Below are 15,068 nucleotides of genomic sequence, written 5' to 3' on the forward strand. Positions count from 1 at the left end.
TCGACCAACTTAGAGGAGCTTCGGTATTTTCCAAGATTGATCTTCGATCTGGATATCATCAATTAAGGGTCAAGGAGGTGGATGTTCATAAGACGGCATTCAGGACTCGGTATGGTCATTACAAGTTTTTGGTCATGCCATTTGGGTTGACGAACACTCCTGCAGCATTTATGGATCTGATGAATCGGGTGTTCCAACCATTCTTGGACCAATTTGTAGTCATTTTTATTGACGATATTCTGGTGTATTCTGAAACTGAAGAGAAATATGATGAACATCTTCGTATTGTGTTGCAAGTTTTGAGGGAGAGAGAACTTTATGCAAAATTTAGTAAGTGTGAATTCTGGATGAGGGAGGTAATCTTCTTAGGTCATGTTATCTCTACTGAGGGGATCAATGTGGACCTTCGAAAGATTGAAGTGATTCTGGAGTGGAAGCCACCTAGGTCAGTGTCAGAAATTCGGAGTTTCCTGGGTTTGGTAGGGTACTATAGAAGGTTTGTGGAAGGTTTTTCTGTGTTGGCAGCACCATTGACAAAGCTTATAAGGAAAGGAGCACCATTTGTTTGGACCGAGAAGCAACAGGAAGCTTTTGAGAAGTTGAAGGAAGTTCTGACCAAGGCACCTATTTTGATTCATCCGGAGTCTGGGAAGGATTTTATCGTGTATAGTGATGCATCACATGTGGGTTCGGCTGTGTGTTGATGCAAGAGGGTAAGGTGGTTGCTTATGCGTAGCGACAGCTTAAGCCTCACGAATGAACTATCCTACTCATGATTTAGAATTGGCAGCAGTAATCTTTGCACTTAAGATTTGGAGACACTACCTGTACGGAGAAAAGTGTGTCATATACATGGATCACAAGAGTCTCAAGTACCTATTAACTTAGAAGGAGTTGAATCTGAGGCAGCGAAGATGGATAGAATTGCTTAAGGACTATGATTGTTCGATTGAGTATCACCTAGAGAAGGCTAATGTGGTAGCCGATGCTCTAAGCCGTAGATCTATATCTGATCTGAGAGCAATGCTCGCTCGTTTGAGTCTGTATGATGATGGCAGCCTGTTATCTTAATTGCAAGTAAGGCCAACCTGGGTGGATCACATTAAGGAAAAGCAGTTGAAGGATGAGTCTTTGATTGGTAGGTTCCAGCAAGTTGAGAAAGGGGAAACTTCCAAGTTTGGGTTGAATAGTGAAGGAGTTCTGTGTTTCCAAGGGAGAATTTGCGTTCCGAAGAACTCTGACTTAAGGCAGTCAATATTGAAAAAAGCTCATGAAGGACTTTGTGCTATGCATTCTGGAGAAAATAAGTTGTACCATGACTTGCGAGAATTGTATTGGTGGCCTGAGCTTAAGCGAGAAGTTTGTGGGGAGATGCCTGACATGCCAACAGGTGAAAGCTGAGCATCAACTACCTTCTGGACTTTTACAGCCAGTAAAGATACCACTTTGGAAGTGGGAGAGGGTAGCCATGGACTTTGTGAGTGGGCTACCCTTGACACCAACGAAGAAGGACTCGGTTTGGGTGATCGTGGATAGGTTGACCAAGTCAGCTCATTTCATACCTGTCCGCACTGATTATTCACTTTTAGAAGTTAGCCAAACTGTACATGGCATAGATTGTGCAACTTCATGGAGTGCCAGTATCGATTATTTCTGATCGAGATCCTAGGTTCACGTCTCGGTTCTGGTAAAAGTTGCATGAGGCATTGGGAACGCTACTGAACTTTAGCATGGCTTTTCATTCGCAGACGGATGGTCAGTCGGAAAGGGTTATTCAGATTTTGGAAGACATGTTGAGGGGTTACGTTACCGACTTCCGAGGTAGTTGGGAAGATTAGTTGCTATTGGCAGAGTTTGTGTATAACAACAGTTATCAGGCGAGTATCTGAATGGCACCATATGAAGCGCTATATGGACGTAGGTGTCGTACACCTTGTTGTTGGACTGACTTGGGAGAACGACAGGTTCTTGGACCTGAGTTCGTAGTAGATAATGAAGATAAGGTCAGGATAATCAGAGATCGGTTAAAGAAAGCATCTGATAAGCAAATATCGTATGCGGAATTAAAGCGTAAGGAGATTGAGTACTCAGTAGGTGATGTGGTCTTCTTGAAGGTTTCTCCTTGGAAGAAGATATTAAGGTTTGGTAATAAGGGCAAGTTGAGTCCGCGATTCATCGGGCCTCATCAAGTTCTTAAGCGAGTAGGTCCAGTGGCTTATCAATTGGAATTACCTCCGGAGTTAGATAGGATTCACGATGTTTTTCACGTCTCCATGTTAAGGCGATATCATTCTGACCCTACTCATGTCGTGCTGGTTGCAGAGATTGAGGTGCGGCCAGATCTAACTTTCGAGGAAGAGCCTGTGCAGATACTGGATCGTGATGTTAATGTTCTAAGAAGGAAGTCAGTTCCCTTGGTAAAAGTGCTTTGGTGTAATCATGGCAAAGAGGAAGCCACTTGGGAGCCAGAAAAGGCGGTGCGACAATAATACCCTCATCTGTTTGAATCAGGTAAAATTTCGAGGACGAAATTTCTTTAAAGAGGGTAGAGTTGTAACGCCCCAATTTTTGGGATTTTTTGGATTTCTGTGATTTTCAATGAATTTTAGAAATTCTGTGTTTTAACTGTCTGTAGTAGGTCTGAGTATGTTAGTGGGCCTTTAAAAGGCCTAAGAGTAAATCCAATTCGAGTCAATTTTTGAATTCCCAATTTTAGAAAGAGAGAGTACTGGCGTTCAGGGGTTTTAAATTAAAGATGGTAAGATAGGGCACAAGGGACCTGTGGTAAATTAGCATGTGACGCCACATAAGGTATAGGGGGAGTGGCATGTAGATGTTTAGGGGGAGCCAAGGTTCGAGCCACAAGGTAAGCAAATAGGGTATTTATTTTTTGTGAACAAAAAGGGGATGTGATGGAACTCAAAGGGGAACTCTGTTAGGGAGATTTTAAGCTGGTAAGGGGATTGACTAAGGATAAGATAAGAGAGGAAATTTAGGAGCTGATCAAGGAGCAAGAGTTGGCCGGCCAAGGGTCTTAGCATAAGAAATTCGGCTAGGTCATCTAGTGTTAGGAATTTTGGCTTTTGGAGGGGTGGCTGCCGAATTTTTTTTGTTCTTTTGCTAGAAGCAGAACTTACACCCTACACCTGTGTCGACTCCACACCCTACACCTGTGTCGACTCCTTCTCTTCAAGAACCGAATTCTTGTATCTTCTTCCCTTTCTTTCGGTCATCTGTATCTTTTTTCCCCCATAGCCGAACTTGGAAGCCCTCACTGTGCCGTTTCTCCATAACCGAATACTACTTACCTTCTCATCTTTCATTTTCTTTCATCTTTTCTTTTCTCCATAGCCGAACCCATACCCTTCTCTTTCTGTCTCTTCCCTTATTTTCCTTTCTTCATTATTTTTCAAAAGCCGAATCTTGCTATAGCCAAACCCCTTTTCCCATTTTCGTTCAAAAGCCAAAAACCTTCATATCTACGGTGTAGGAAGCCAAATCATTGGCTATTTGAACCTGTCTCTTCTAAATACAGTAGATCGAGATTAGAATCATAGATAAGAACACTCTCTTCGGCAGAACAACAATTGGTAAGTACTCGAATCACTTTCGTTAGATATTCATGGTTTAAGAAAAAGCCGAAACCTCTTAAGGGTGACTAACGTTGGGACTAAGGGCATTTTTGCCTCTTTCTTTTGGCTTTGTATGCGCTAGCATGGACAAGGGGGTGTACAGTGAAGGGGTTGAAGGTTGGACATCTAGATCTAACCCATATTTCGGCAGAAAGGTAAGAACTTTGGGGTTTAAGGCATTGTTGGCCGAATATGGTAAGGGGTCTAGTACGTAGCTTGCTTTTGATATTTAGACTGACATTTTAGTAACTCGATTATAGGCAACTCGTGTGTGGATCTCGCCAACGTATCGTTATAGAATAGGTGTGTAAACGACACTCACTCATAAACTAGATCGGCAAAAGTCGAAAAGCCGAAATGCCGAAAAGCTGGTATTTTGTGGACTTGCGACGTACGAGTGCTCGTGAGATGGTTTGGTTGTTAATCCTAGTAATATCAAGTGATATGATTGCAGAGTGCGTAATTTCGTGCACTTCAGTATATTTGGGCTTAATGGGCTGAAAACGGGTAAATGGGCCAACGGGCCCAATTCGGTAAGAACGCTCGGTAAGTGTTTCTGTGGATGCGTTAATGGTTGTAATATGTATGTAAACCCTAAAATAGGTAAATTTACTAAAATACCCTAAGTGTGAAAATTACCATTATACCCCTAGGAGCAAAATGACCATTATACCCCTAGGGTTGATTTTGATTGAAATGCATGATATTCTGATTCTGGTTGTTATATGCCATGACATGTATATCTGTTGCATGGGATATGTGTTATAATGATGGAGGAAGCATTCTGGTGGCTCTGCCACAAATATCTGATCTGGTGGCTCTGCCACAAATATCTGTTTCTGGTGGCCTTGCCACAATTATCTGTATCTGGTGACTCTGTCACAATATCTGTTCTAGCAGCCATGCTGCATACTTGTGACGTGTAGATGGATGGGTGGGTCAAGTACTCTCCCAACATGGTGTAAGGTTGGCACGGGGGTGCATACGGATGGATATGGGTTGGGTTTTTCTGCATGCTTGAAATATCTGTTCTGTTTCTGTTATGGGTCTATGGGCTTCATTCTGAATTTTGTATAGGGCTAAGGCCCAACTTAATCTATTTCTGTGGTTTGAACTGATCTGGACTATGGTTGGGTTAATTTACACACTGAGTTTCCCAAACTCACCCCTTAATTTTATCCATGCAGGTAACCCCAACCATAGTGGACTTGGAGCTGTGAGGGATTTGGAGTGGCCACACGTACTGCAAACTTATTTTTCTCAGTTTTTATTTACCTTAATTATTTTGGGTTTAAGTTGTAATAAGGCCGCTTTAATTATTTTTAATTGTTTGGGTTTGTTTTGTTAGCTTAGGCATGATATTGATTTAAATGTTTGAAATTGAATAGCTCTAGGGCGCGTTTTAAAAGAAATTATCTTATTTCAAAATATCGTGAAACAAGACAAAGCTTCCGTAATGAAAATGTTTTAAAAAAAGAGGATAATAAGTGATTTCAATGGATAAAACGAAATGGTTGCTTCTAAACAATGGCACAGTTAAAGTGTGGCAATGGTGGTGTGCGTGTCTAGGAGTAGATCCCTAGAGAGCTTGGTACTTAAGCAGTCCAATAGACTCACCTCCTCTTTTCTGGTATCCTACCTGGTGTACAACTTCCATTCACTTTAATTTAAAACGAAAATATTCTTTGAACACTAAGAAAAGATTTTAAACAAAACATGGCTACACTAGTAACGTTTCAATGTGACACGTCGGGTTCGGCCGTAACGTCTGGGCCGGGTTTGGGGTGTTACAATAAAAATCTAAAATGATATGGGCACTATTCCTTTGGATTGTTTTGAGCATTTTCAAGCCAACCCTATAATATTAGACCCTTGAAACTGTACTTTTGAACTTAAAGGCCTGTTTATTGCAATGAACCAATATTGTAAACCATCTTTTTAAGTTATCCTAATTTTGTGCACCCATCTTAACTAAAGTTGTCTTGGTAATCAATGCTTAAGGAAATTTTCAAAAAGTTGTATGTGCTCATGCTTAAAAAAAAGAAAGGAAGAGTGAAGAAAAGTTTGCTCAATCTCCAAAAAGGAAAAATGTATGAGCTTGAGTTCAAAATAAGTTTGGGGCTGTTCCAAAGGTTTATTTAAAGAGAAAGGTTGCGTTACGAGAAAACCGAGACAAAGTTAAAGGTTAAGATTTTTAAAACCGAAATGTCCCATCTCTTAAAATCCCTACCTTTAACCAAGCCCCATTACAACCTTATAAAAGAATTATTGATTTGATGATTATGTCACCTACATTAGTGGAGAGGAAGTCCTAAGTTCAACATATGAAGATCATAAATAAGCCTTATGATTGTTTGCTTGATTGATAAGAAATTATGTTGAATGAAGAATGTTATCTATGGCTGTGACATACATGCAAACTATGATTCATGTTTGTATATTTTGAAGCTTAGTATAATCTTCAGAAATGTTTGCATATGAATTACTTGTTAATAAAAAAGATCAATTAGCATGAAGTTATTAATGCGTGATATGGGACAAAGATTGATGTTGCTTACACGATTAGCAATTTTGCCTTAGCAAGACCTTTTGTTGTGCATAAATTGTAACACCCCAAACCCAGCCTAGAATTATGGCCGAATCTGGTGTGTCACATCGAAGTGACTTTCTAGAATTGGTCTTTTCGGTAAAAATTTGTTACTGAATTTAAATCCTTTTCTTATTATTCAACAATAGTTCTTGTCAAAACGTTTACCAATTTATTTGACTTTGGTACACTTAACCAACTTATACCGCAGAAGCATTTTCAAAACTTTGTTGTTGGAAGCTCGTGTTCTTTAGAAAACCATGATGATTTTAAAAAGTCGTGTTATCCTAGACTAGCAGTTTAAAACAAGAAGTCAAAAGCCCAATTAAAACTTAAAACCTCCAAACGACTTTATTACAAATTAAAACCCAAAAGTGAAATATAATTTAAATAAGATCAAGTGCAAGACACAGCAGTCGTGTGGCCACTCCAAATCCATCGTAGCACCAAATCATCTAAGGCTGCGGATTACCTGTACAGATAGAAAGAAAGCGTGAGTTTACGATAAGTTAGTGTGTAACCCCCTATCAGTCAAATAGTAAATAGTGCTTGCAGTAACAGTTTGGGCCTGAGCCCTATTCAGTATCAGTGTGGGCCTAAGCCCGATTTAGTATCAGTATAGTGCAGTCATGTAACCCACTCCAATCCAACCAACACACTACCCGTACCAACCAATACACCATGTGGGGATTAAATCAACCCACCCAGCCAACACACCAATATTGCAGCATAGCTGCTAACAGTAACGCAGCAAAGCTGCTTATAATAGTAAACGTGGCAAAGCCACCAGAGCAGTAATTATGTAGCCAAGCCACTAATATAGTACTTCCTCCAAATCAGAAACCCAACCCCATGCAGTATGTCATGTCATAAAAATTACGTGTGTGCAGTATGTCATACTCAAACCAGTCATATAAATTTCATACACACATCAATTAACCTACCATTAGGGGTATAATGGTCATTACGTCGGTTAGGGGTAAAATAGTAATTTTTCCCCTTAAGGGTATTTCGGTCATTTAACTAATATTGGGGTCTTGGTACAGTTAATAACCCTTCAAATGGTCTACAGTTGTCTCTAACGACTCAGACAACCCATATGGCCAAAATGGTATAAATGGGCCCAAGGCCCATTACTCGGCCCAAGTGGGCCCACACACTCATGTAGCCCATTTAGCCCAAATTCAGTCGCGACTATGTGATGACCAAAGCCTACTCCATTATTGGTCACTTACTGCAAATTTTATCCGTGTGGTGCCCACGAGCCCATTGGGCCCACACGGTCCATCTCGGCCCAATGAGGGAAATAACGGCCCAAGCCCATAAGAACGCTCCTGGCGACCTCTATAATCTGTCGCCTATGATTTGTGGGCTCAGTTTACTACACGAGCGTGAGGCCTCAAATGCCAAAGTTTTGGCTTTTCGGTATCTACTTTTGTCGATTTACAGTAATATAGGGATGTGAATACACACCTATTTACAAACGCTACTCAAATCCCCACAACGTCAAACCTAGATTCAAACATGCCGCAACGTCAGTCCTTAATCGATAAAGTTAACATCTTCTAACAGCACCTAACCTTACAATGATAATTTTTTACCCACCTTGAGAATGCAAACGGTTTCTCACTTAAACCACTGATCCAACTGCCTTCCAAACCTAAACAAAACTGCATTGCATTCCAACCTTGTTAACTAAACTGTAAACATAAATGATTAGAACCAGTTGACAACAACTTACCACCACCATGGAGTAATCGGCCTGTAAAGGGTACGTTCTAAGATCGTAACACAAGATGAACAGTCACACCCCTGTCAGATATGGCAAATAAAAGAGGGTATTAGAAGGGACACCTATTTGATAGAGAGAAAGAAGAAAGAGTAATCGTGAGTCTAAACACAGATAACGGCAACCGTAGAGTCTGACTATGTGCCACAGATTCAACAAGCCAAACAAAAGAAATCAATTACCTTAAACCAGAGTAGAGAGGTTTAGTCTTTAAAAAAAGAGAGAAATCGACTAGCATAGAGAAAAACCCGAATGAGTAGAGAGGGAGAGGAGGTAAGTGATATTCGGCCAAGGCTCCAAGAAGGGAAATGCAATTAAGAGTAAGAAGGAGAATGGAGAAGGATCAGAAAGATATTCAACCAAGCAAAATGAATGAGGGAGGGGGATGTAACACCCCTATCCCGTAACCGTCGCCGGAATAGGAATGTAGCATTACCAGACAGACAAAACATTACAAATCAATTTAGAATCATAGATATCACATAGTATTAATGCATAAGTGAATCAAAAATGTCCCTTATCGAGGTCTTAAAAGCCTAAGACATACATTTAGAAAAGGTCGGGACTAAACCGAGCTCACCCATAATTTTCAGAACATAGAAAAATTTTCAATTATGTTGAGGTCACACACCCGTGGGACCAGGCCATGTGCCTCACACGGGCACCAGACACGCCTATGTGAACCAGTCGTGCCAAAATAAGGCATACATACTGACTTTCACCCACGACCAATAGACACGCCCGTGTACTATGGCTGTGTGATACTTAGCTAGCTACTGACTTTAGCCCATGGCCACATGACACACCCATGTGTCTTAACCGTGTGATCTTAAGAGGTTACTGCTTTGCATACATGGCCACAAGGCATGCCCGTGTTCCCTGACCATGTGGCACAATGCAAGCTTGGTTTAAGCCATCTTGCCACCCCTTTTTGGGTCATTCTTACAAGCAATATTAAACAGCATTTATACTAAAATTTTCAGCCAATTCCATGCTCAACACATGATTCATTATAACTAAATCATCACCATTCAATGACCTAGTCAAATCTATACCAAAACACATTAAAATTCTTATTACAACAACATGCCAAAATGCTCATTTCATAGCTCACTTATAGCACCTTCTAACTCATGCTTAAACTTACCATTTCTTCAACTTGGCTTATTTCAAAATGACCACCACATATAAGGCTATATAACCATTACAAGCATACATAATTTGGCATCACAAACCATTCACCAAAACTAAGCACAAAACATTTCATTTGCTAGCCAGCTCTCATGGCATAACATATATACATATCAAAGCTTAAATACATAGACATTCTAGCCCATACATGCCATACTTAAAAATATTTACATTTTCAAAAGTACGAAAATGAGTTCGATAGTATGGTGATGATCCTTAATGGTCCCCGAGCTTGTGGTAGCTTCGATATCTATAAAACAATTCAAACATACACACAAAGTATGCTTTCAAAAGCTTAGTAAGCTCGTATTAAAAACATCAACAGTATATAAAACATAAATCATCAACACTTAAGTATTTATAATTTCTCAATTCATATATCCAATCTATACCAACTCAGTCCATGAGTTTTTACCAATTCAATGAGCTTTATAAACATAATGTCATCTACCACATAGGTATCATACTTACCTGAACATATTCATATTCATTCAATTTCAACCTCACCTCTTGTTCAAATACTTTAACACTTACCAAAGATCGCCATTGCTTTAAACATTCTCACACTTAGTGCTTAAAGATTAGCCAACACTAGAATGATTTCTGCACACTTAGTGTTATCTCAATTAATCGAAACTAAGTCGGTATCGCACACTTAGTGCCTTATATAGCCGAAGCTATGCCAACTCGAGCACTTAGTGCCATTTGTAGCCAAAGCTATATTAAACTGCACACTTAGTGCCAAGCATAAACGAATATCATTATGCTCAGAACGTAATCAAATATCTATACAATTTATGCATTACCATCGGATTAAAACATATCTTTAACATCATTTATTACGTACGAACTTACCTCGTACTCGAAGTTGTCGACTTGAACGTTTATTCTACACTCTTCGACTTCCCTCGGTCTAAATCCGAATTCCTCTTTTCTAGATCTATATGTATTCAAAATTAACCCTTTTATTCACCATATCATTTAAAACAATCCATATACACACAATTAGGGCATTTTGCAAACTGGCCCTCACATTTTCACATTCGAAACTTTAGTCCCTATTTCACAAAATCACAAAATACACATAATTTGCATATACACAAGCTTAGTTGAATTCTCCTAGTACTCATACTAGTCCACACATTTCATCTATTTCACATTTTAGTCCCTCAAAATAATATTTTCACAATTTAGCCCAAATTACTCAATTTCATCAAAAATCCAAAAATAAAAAATTTAAACCTAACATCAAGCTTCAATAATTTATCAACTAACATCACAAAACTCATAGTTTCATCAATGGCACATTTCAAAATCATCACCAAAATTAAAATTTGAGGCATGGGTTCGATAGTATATGAAGCAACGATTATAGAAACGTAGAAAGTATAAAAAACCAATCAAAAATCATACCTCAATTAGCCAAGATTAGTGCCGAACCCTACCTTGATATGTTCTTTCTTTTTCTTTTGATATAATCAGCCAACAAGAAAGAAAATAAGCTAAAATTTAACTTTGATTTTAATTATAATAACATTAATACATAATTTACTAATATAACCTTTTTCATTTCATTTAAAATCCACTAAGTAATGTCCAACATTGTCCATTCATAAATCAAAAGGTCTAATTGCATCTTAAGGACCTCACATTTAATAAGACAAATCAATTCGGCACTTAATCAAATAGAAGGCCTGTAATATCCTGATTTTGGGCCTAGTCGAAATAGCGATTTCGTGACCACAAAATCTGAGATAGAAATAATTATTTTATGATTATTTTGAGGTCTGTGATATGATTGAATGATTGTGTGAAAATTTCGTGAAGAAATTTTATGCATAATGTGCTTAAATTGAAATTAGGGACTAAATCGAATAATTTGTAAAACTTGCATTCTAGAAGTTTCTAGTATGAAATTGTTTTGAAATGTTAATTAGGAGGTCTTAAATAGCAATTTTACCAATTTCTAAGTCTATGGACAAAAATTTGACATGGATGGAATTTTTAGAAAGTTTAGTAGTAAGGGCATTTTGGTCATTTAGGGGTAAAATGAATTAAAATACAAAATTAAAAGCCAATTTTGCTCATCTTCAACCCCATCACCGAATATAGCAAGGAGAAACCATGGATAGGGTTTTTCAAGCTTCCAATCTCGATTGTAAGTCCGTTCTAGCCTCGTTTTTAATGATTTTTACGTTTTTGGAGTCCCGGTAGCTCGATTAAGCTTATGCTAGCAATAATTCAACCTAGGGTTCATATTTGGAAAAATACCCGTAGGTTAAATTTGTGTATTTTGGTGTTTTATGATAGAATATGAGGTTTTAAATTATGTTAGACAACTTGTACTACTCGGTTTTAAGTGAAAACGAGCAAAAGGGCTTAATCGGTAAAAATACCTAATAGTCATAAGTACATGTTAGAGTGAGAATTTGATGTTACCATAGAAGGGAAAAATGATCAGCATGTCATAATACATAAGAAAATAGGCTGAAGTTTAATTTACGAGCTTTGGGGCAAAAGTGTAAATATTCAAAAGTTTAAGGGCAAAATTGTAATTTTTCCAAAATATGATTTTGGCTCAATTTGAATAATGTGAGTCCTAATTAGACTATATTTTAAATGATAGAGCAAGGAAAACTAAAATTCGGGCTAAAATGGGGAAAATCCCAAGTTGTGGACGAAATGGTAAAAATAGCCATTTTCGCATATGAGGTAAGTTCATATGTAAATGTTGGTAACATAGTTATTATTTTAAATGTCTTAATGTTATTTAAATCATATGATAATTATTATGAAATATTATACTGTGATAATTGTTTGTTAATATGTCAAATTATGTGATATACTTGGAAAATATGAAATACTACCGAGTATCAGAATTCGGCATTCCGTAGAAGATGGTTGAGACACATGATTGGGAAAAAGGTCCCGTTGAACCTTAGGAATGGATTAGGATACAAGTGACATGTCACTAGGATATTTGAGCATCTGAACTCGTTGAGTTGAGTCCGAGTTCACTTATGGATGCGAATGTCCGAACTCGTTGAGTTGAGTCCGAGTTCGAGAGATGTAACTAGGCTTCCAAGCTCGTTGAGTTGAGTCCGAGTTCACTTATGGATGCGAATGCCCGAGCTCGTTGAGTTGAGTCCGAGTTCACTTATGGGCGGGTTACATGGTAGCTTGGCTACATATGTGGCACTTATGTGCAAACTTTCCATGTATCCGAATTATATTCCGATGTGTTCAACGGGTAAAATTCTACTCAAATGGAGGAATACTCGAGATGAAAGGGACGTATTGGTAAGTGTTGTAAAATGAATACTTTGAACAGGTATGTACTTAACCCTTGGGTTGAAAAATCGATATAACAACAATATGGTAAGATGATAAATGAAAATGTAATATGAATGTCTCGGTGATGATTATGCAAATGATGTTTTATGTTTGCGTATATAGTTGTGTTTCTTGCTATTTGCATGTGAGCTTACTAAGCATTTATGCTTACTCCCTCCTTTTCATTCCTTGTAGTGTTGACAAGCCAGCTCGGAAATCGGGAACGATCGGAGGCACACTCACACTATTCGTATACCATCTTGGCATAATGGCTTGTATATTTTGAGTATGGCATGTATAGCATTATAATCATTTTGTATATATGGTCTTATGATATAGTTATTGAGTGATATGGAAATGCTTGGTAATGATTAGCCATTGGAATGGCTAATCATGATCATATTTGGTGTTATGTATGCTAAATTGCTAGCTAATCCATGGAAACCATGAAATAGGTAAAATTTACCATAAAATAGATTCAGACAGCAACAATGATGTGAGTTTGAAAAATCATTAAAAATAGTAGAGATACAATTAGATGATGAATAAAATATGTAATTGAATACTTATGAGTCTATTTTCATATGGACGGAACAAAACAGGTATATGAGTTATATTTTATGAGATGTTTAAATTTTTGTGAAATAGGTCCAGAGTGATTTCTGGATCCCCTGTTCTGACTTTGGAAATTCACCATAAATTATTCAAAGATAATTATAAGTCATGATTTATATGTACAGATTCCTTATTGAGTCTAGTTTTATTAGAAACAAATGGCATAGTCATTAAAACTCTGTACAAGGAGATATCTGATTCGTAATACACAGAGGTCAGAGCAGTCGAACCTTGAAACAGGGGAGACTTTAACTAATAAAATGTACTAATTTGCTAGACCAAAAATTCTATAAAAAAATTAGTAAATATATATATGAGTCTAGTTTTAGGGAAATTTACAGAATTGGATTTCAAGTTTTGGAACTTGAGATATGAATTTTTAAGCGATTGTGACGCAGATTACTAGCTTGACTGAAAATTTTAAAAATAAATTGTTTGAGCTGTTTAAGAAATGAATTAAGTCTGTTAACACCTCGTGTTCGACTCCGGCGACGTTCTCGGGTACGGGACGTTACAAGGCCAGTTTTGCATTTTCTGCAATTAAGTCTTTTTATCAATTTGAGCACACAAACGATCAAATTTTCATATGAAACTTCCACACATGCTTGATCACTTACTGTAAACACAAAAAATAATATTAAAATATTTTTCTGACTCGTATATGTGGTCCCGAAACTACTATTCTGACTAGGGTCAAAATCGAACTATTACAATTCTCCCTCCTTAGGGATTTCCATCCCTGAAAATCTTACCGTTAAACATAGCCGGATATTGCTGCCTTATAGAATTCTCAGGCTCCTACGTAGCCTCTTCAATGCCATGACAATGCCACAATACTTTTACTAAATGAATTTTCTTATTTCGCAACTCTTTAACCTCACGAGCTAAAATACAAATCGGCTTTTCTTCTTAAGTCATATCAGGCTGAATTTCTATCTTAGATGGTGAAATTACATCCGATAGATCAGATCTATATCGCTGAAGCGTCAATACATGAAACACATTGTGAATATTTTCTAACTCTAGTGGTAACAACAATCTATATGCTACTGGCCCAATATGCTCGATAATCTCATACGGCCCGATCAACCTCAGACTCAACTTGCCTTTTCTACTAAACCGAAGTACTTTCTTCCATAGAGACACTTTCAGAAACACTTTTTCGACGATCTCAAACTCAATGTCTTTTCTTTTCAAATCTGCATATGATTTCTGACGATCAGAAGCTGCTTTCAAACTATCTCGGATCACTTTCACTTTCTATTCGGTGTCTTTTATCAAATCAACCCCATGAATTTTTTTCACTGATCTCTGTCCAATACAAAGGTGTACGGCATTTGGGACCAAATAAAGCTTCGTACAGTGCCATTTTAATGCTCGATTGAAAACTGTTGTTTAAGCAAATTCAATCAAAGGTAGATATTGTTCCCACGTACCTTCAAACTCAAGAATGCAACATCTCAACATATCCTCATGTATCTGAATAATCAGCTCAGATTGACCGTCCGTTTGCAGATGAAAAGCAGTGCTAAAGTGCAATTTAGTACCCAGAGTGTGACAGCCTTAAAACGAACCTAGTCGAAATGTGGTTTCGGGACCACAAAACCGAGGCATAAAAATAATTTAATATTTATTTTATTGCCTATAATGTGTGTTAACCCATGTGTGACATTTTTTATGCTTTGATTTAGAGTTATAAATATGAATTTCACTAGAAAGGACCTAGTAGTAAACTTTGAAAGTATGATGGGGAAATGTGTGATGACTAATTAAAGCATGCATGCAAAACAATGGACTTGCATGTCAAATTCCCCCCCCCAATAGCTAGTGGCCGGCCATGACAAGGAATTATGGGCAAAAATCATGTCATGAAACATGTTTGGTAAGTGGGTTATGTTGGAATAAATAAAATAAGGAGTAT

Source organism: Gossypium arboreum, chromosome 5 (assembly GCF_025698485.1).
Source record: "Gossypium arboreum isolate Shixiya-1 chromosome 5, ASM2569848v2, whole genome shotgun sequence".
In the NCBI taxonomy this organism is placed as follows: domain Eukaryota; kingdom Viridiplantae; phylum Streptophyta; class Magnoliopsida; order Malvales; family Malvaceae; genus Gossypium; species Gossypium arboreum.